Raw genomic sequence first — 6000 nt, 5'->3', positions numbered from 1 at the left:
TCAAACAGACCTTGCAGTCCAGTGCTTATCCTACAGCACCACACCTATATCATAATTGCGGAAGTAAAGGAAAAGGGGAGGACCTATATTTTACCACCCAAACCATCACACTATAAAAACACTGATTTTTTTTTAAATAAATTGTTTCTCTGTATACTTTGATACAGAATTTTAGAGCACCATGAATTTTGTTTTCTGCGTGTACCACTTGGTAAATGATATCTTGTCATTAAATGATTTTGTACCCATTCTTTTAGTTGCTGCATAATTCCTTAAATTAATGTACCACAAATTGTTAAATAGGCCCTTTACCTTTGAACATTTACATTATTTTTAGTTTCTAATCAGCATAAAGGAATCTTGGTGTGGCGCTGTAGATAAGCACTTGACTGCTAACCTCAAAGTTTGCAGTTCAAATCCACTGGTTGCTCCTATACAGGGTCAGCTATGAGTCAGAACCAACAACAACAACAACAATCAGCATTAAAGGGGCCCTGGTGTCACAGAGAGCTAAACATTGGGCTGCTAACCCTAAAGTCAGTGATCCAAAGCCACCAAATACTTCATGGGAGAAACATGAGGCTGTTTGTCTCAGAAAGAATTATACTTCTGGAAACCTTCTATAAGGTCACTATGAGTTGGAATCGACTCAATGGCAGTTGTTCTGTGTTGGTTTTTGGTTTCAGGGACAGAATTCTCCTCCTTCTCTCTTCTCATATCAGCTCTTCTCAAATCAACAGAAGAAGCTGACTCTGGGAAAGAACTCTTATACAATGGTCAACTAAATGACCTAGAATATACTTGAAGTAAGTTTTTCTTTCTCACCAAATGAAAACACAAAATGAAATTGTTCCTACCCATGTGAATTCCCTCTAACCCATTGTTTGAAAAAATGAACACTGCTATCCAAGTGTCAAGAAATCTTAACACACTAACAGTCTGATGGGAGAAGCATATGTTTCAAAAGTCAGACCCTCTATTAACAGTGATGGCTTAATGGTAGAATTCACATCTTTCACGTGGAGAACCCCGTTCAATTCCTGGCTAATATACCTCAAGTACAACCATCTGTCAGTTGTGCATTGATAAGATGCTGGACAAGTTTCAATGGTGCTTCCAGACTAAGATAGACTAGGAAGAAATACTTAGTGATCTACTTATAAATACCAGCCAGTGAAGACCCTAAGTATCACAAGAGTCTGATATGCAACAGATTCTCGATATGGTGCAGAAGAGGGTAATGTTTTGTTCTGTTATATATGAGTTTACCAAGAGTTGGGAGGCTAATCCATGGCCACTAACAAGAACTATTAACACAGGATGACAGGGTTGGGTTTTGCCCTAGCACCTCCCACACTTCCCTCCAGTCCCAGAGCCCCTCTCTTACCTCTAGTAAGGGTTTAGAAGCAGAAGCCTCCAGGGGTAGGACACTTATGGATCTTTCAGGAAATGAATAATTTTCCATATGGTTCCAAATCTGGGCACGACTGCCCAGCAATAGCTCTCCTTAGACTAGGACTAGGGCTCTACTGGGAGGAAAGTAATATGTCACACTCCCTGCTATTCAGAATTTTATCTTCTAATTAGAGAAATTTTCATTTAAAAAACTGTGTGTGCTCAAAAGACTGCCAGAATAAGTTTAAAGATTAAATCAAGGCAGCCAAGTGTTTTAAAGAGACTCTCACCAGTTTCTCCTCATCTCCGTTACACCTCCCCACCCAACTACTCTGAGCTCTGAAGTTCTCTTTCCTCTGACTGGTCCAGGTGCCATTCCTAACTAAAGCTATCAAGTAGATTCTGACTCACAGCAATCATAGATCGTGTTTCTGAGGTTTTAAATCTTTATGGGAACAGACATCCTCATCTTTCTCTTAAGGAGCAACTGGTGGGTTTGAACTGCTGATCTTCGGGTTAGCAGTCCAATGCTTATCCTATAGTAACACCAGGGCACCTTTATGCCATTCCTGTTGTTGTTGTTGTTACGTGCCGTTGAGTCAGTTCCAACCCATAGTGACCCTGTGCAGGGTTTCCGAGGGTGTAAATCTTTACGGGAGTAGAAAGCCTCATCTTTCTCCCGCGGAGTGGCTGGTTGTTTTTGAACTGCTGACCTTAAGGTTCGCAGCCCGATTCGTAACCACTACGCTACCATTCCTACTACCAGTAAATTTCTTCTCATCACCACCTGAAAATTCCTATTTCTCTTTCACGTAGTAGTTAACTTCTTCCAGAATGTTGTCTCTGGCCCTCAAGGCTATGTTGTTGTAGTTGTTAAGTGCGATCGAGTAGGTTCTGACCCATAGCGACCCTGTATAGGTTTTCCAAAGAGCAGCTGGTGAGCTTGAACTGCCAACTTTGCAGATTAAACTGATTTTGCAGTCCAATGTCGCTATGAGTCAGAACCGACTCCACGGTACATAACAACAACAACAACAACAAGCATTAACCCACAGCACCACACCAGGACTCCATTAGTGCCTAAGATTTTGTTGTTAAGTGTGTCGAGTTGGTTTCTACCAACAGCAACCCTGTATAGGGTTTCCAAAGGAACTCAGGTAGCATAGTGGTTACGAATGCGAGAAAGATGAGGCTTTCTGCTCCCATAAAGATTTACAGCCTCGCAAACTCCACGCTGCATAACCACCACCATAGCACCGAGCACCATGATGATGAACAGCATGAGCACCAGGACCCTGTATAGAGTATCTGAGGAGCAGTTGGTGAGCTTGAACTGCCGCCCTTGCAGTCCAAACCTACTTTGCAGTCCATTGCTTTAACCCACAGTGCTACACCAGTGCCTAAGATACTATAGTCATTTTCACTCTTAAAGCTCCAGGCAGGACACAAGGTCTTAGTAACTGAAGGACTACATCCGCGAGACATTAATGATTGACAGTCCCTTATAGATGGCAGGGTGCTTTATTGGACTCTTGGTGTAGCATTGTAGGATAATGCACTGGATCTCAAGGTCGGTTTGAACTGCAAAGTTGGAGATTCAAACTCACCAGCTTTCCTAGGAAACCCTCTACAGGGCGCTATGAGTCGGAATTGACTTAACTGCAGGTAACAGCAAGTGTTGCCTGAGTTCAGGACTGGCTTCAACCTAAGAAGTTGCGGAGATGGCAGTTGACCCTCCCTCAAAAAAGGTAGGGAACCAAGTGGGGTCTGAGAATGACAAGCTACTATCAGTTTCTTTGACAAGAACAAAAGAGATTCTGAAAATTACAAGTCCAAACTGTCACCCAAATTCTGATTTCTCCAAATTCCTCATAAAAACAAGTAAAAATAAATTCAAAAGTGTAAAGCATTTGGGGGATGTATTCTTTCTTCTTGGACAATGACTGCTCCTGATTAGTGAAGTGTACTTCTCTTCCCTACCTTTCTGCCTTTCTTCTCCCACCTGCCTGAGATTCCATCTCATCTGAACAAGAAACTAAAATCAGATCAGCTCAAAGTGTCACCTCAGGAGGCAGATGCAGGTGAGGACAACAGCAAACTTTCCCAAACCTGCTACTTATCAGGGAAACCGAGTCTACTTGGCAGGGCTGAATCTTAATGCATGCTGGGAAGGTCAAGTAGACCCTGCAGTATACACATCTCATAGAGGTGAAGTATACCTCACACTTGAATGAAGCCAAGTGACGCAGAGTGACCTTATGCATAACAGAGCAAAACACTGCCCGGTCCTGGGTCAACCTCACAATTATTGCCATGCTTGAGCCCATTGATGCTGCCACTTTGCCAATCCATCTCTCTGGGGGTCTTCCTCTTTTTCTCTGATCCTCTACCTAACCAAACATGATATCCTTCTCCAGCGACTGGTCCCTCCTGAAAATATGTCCAAAGTATGAGAGATGAAGTTTGGTCATCCTGGCTTCCAAGGAGCACTCTGGTTGCATTTCTTCCAACACAGATCTGTTGGTTCTTTTGGCAGCCCATGGAACTTTCAATATTCTTCTCCAACACCATAACTCAAAAGCACCAATTCTTTTATGGTCTTCCTTATTCACTGTCCAGCTTTCACATGCATATGAGGTTATTGAAAATACCATGGCTTGGGTCAGGCGCACCTTAGTCCTCAAGCTGACATCTTTGTTCTTCAACACTTGAAAAAGATCTTGTGCAGCAGATTTGCCTAATGCAATACATTGTTTGATTTCTTGACTGCTACTTCCATGAGCAATCTTTTCTAGTTGATAAGAATGTGTTTTATTGGTCCAGTGGTGAAGGTTTTTGTTTTCTTTACAATGAGATGCAATCCATACCAAAAGCTGTGCTCTTTGATCTTCATCAGTAAGTATTTTAAGTCCTCTTCACTTTCAGCAAGCATGGTTATATCATCTGCATATCACAGGTTGTTAATGAGTCTTCCTCCAATCCTGATGCCACGTTTTTCTTCACAGAACCCAGCTTCTCAGATTTGCTCAGCATACAGGTTAAATAAGTATGGTGAAAGAATACATCCCTGTCACACACCATTCAGTGTTCCCATGTTCTGTTTGAAAAACTGCCTCTTGGTTTATGTACAGATTCCTCATGAGCACAATTAAGTGTTCTGGAATACTCATACTTCGCAATGTTGCCCATAGCTTGTCATGATCCACACAATCAAAAGCCTTTGCATAGTCAATAAAGCACAGGTAAACATCTTTCTGATATTCGCTGCTTTCAGCCAAGATCCATTGGACATCAGCAATGATATTCCTCGTTCAACGGCCTCTTCTGAATCTGGCTTGAACCTCTGGAAGTTCTTTGTCAATGTATGCTTGCAGCCCTTTCTGTATTACCTTCAGTAAAACTTCACTCATATGGGATATCAAAGAGATTGTCTGATGATTTCTGGAGCCCTTGGGGTGCAGTGGGCTAGACACTGGGCTGCTGTGAGATTAGTACTTCAAACCCTCCAACTGTTCCATGGGAGAAAAATGAGACTGTCTGCACCTGTAAAGATTGATTGTCTCAAATGCTATGGAGCAGTTCTCTGTCCTATAGGGTCACTGTGAGTTGGAAAGAATCAACAACAGTGGGTTAGCTTAGGTTAGGTTAGGTTACGTGAGGTTAGGTTAGGTTAAGTTTGGTTAAACACAATGGGTTTGCGCTCAGCTCATGCAGGGCTGGTTCACTGTGCACCTGTGGTTAACTGCCTCCCAGCTGCAGCAATTGTGAGAGCAGAGCTGTGGCTTCCTCATAGCAGCAGATGGTCCCATGTCATTTCTTCTTGACTTTGGAATGCAGGTTCCTTAGTCTTTAGGAAGCAGGTTTACATTTTAAAATGAGCTTAGTTCTTCCTAGTTCTTGGTACTCCGAACCACATACTTGAACCAAAATAGCCCATATAGAGTGATTTTTCATACTGAGTTGTGCTTGGTTTTAGATGCAAAATGTTAAGGTTGGCTGCTGAGTTGGAATAAACAACAACAACAAAAGAACAAAAAAATCCAGAAGCAAGTTGCCATGGGAAAGGCCCTGGGAAGCTTTGAAGAAGGAAATGGTTTGGTTGTTGTGTATCCTCAAGTTGACAGTGACCCTGTCTGACAGAGAAGAACTGCTCCAGAGGGTTGTCTTTACAGGAGCAGTTCGCCAGGTCTTTCTCCCATGGAGCCACTGGGGCTGGAGGCGGAGGGGCAGGGCAGTGGGCTGAATCACTAGCCTTTGTGTTAGCAGCCAAGCATTTGGCCATTGTGTCATATCCCTTGCTATGATGAACTCTGGTATGAAGGTGAGAAGAATGACTCAAGGAAGCAAGGGACTTTATCAGTAAGAATGGATTGAGTTCCCTTTCCAACTTCTTACATTAGAAATTCACATTTAGGAAATGCTGTTGGACCTACATCCAAGCACTTTGACATTCAATTCCTTTGACAGGCAAGTGCTTTGGTATCCAAGTGCTTTGACATCCAAGAATCTCTCTCGTTTTTTAAACTTTTCATTGCATTATCCAAGGATCTCAAAGGGGATATCACATCAAGTGTGTTGGGGGAGTTGAGGCTGGGGAAGTGGGCC

This window comes from Chrysochloris asiatica, unplaced genomic scaffold (assembly GCF_000296735.1).
Source record: "Chrysochloris asiatica unplaced genomic scaffold, ChrAsi1.0 scaffold00048, whole genome shotgun sequence".
Classification (NCBI taxonomy): Eukaryota; Metazoa; Chordata; class Mammalia; order Afrosoricida; family Chrysochloridae; genus Chrysochloris; species Chrysochloris asiatica.
Note: the sequence above shows the minus strand (reverse complement) of the source record.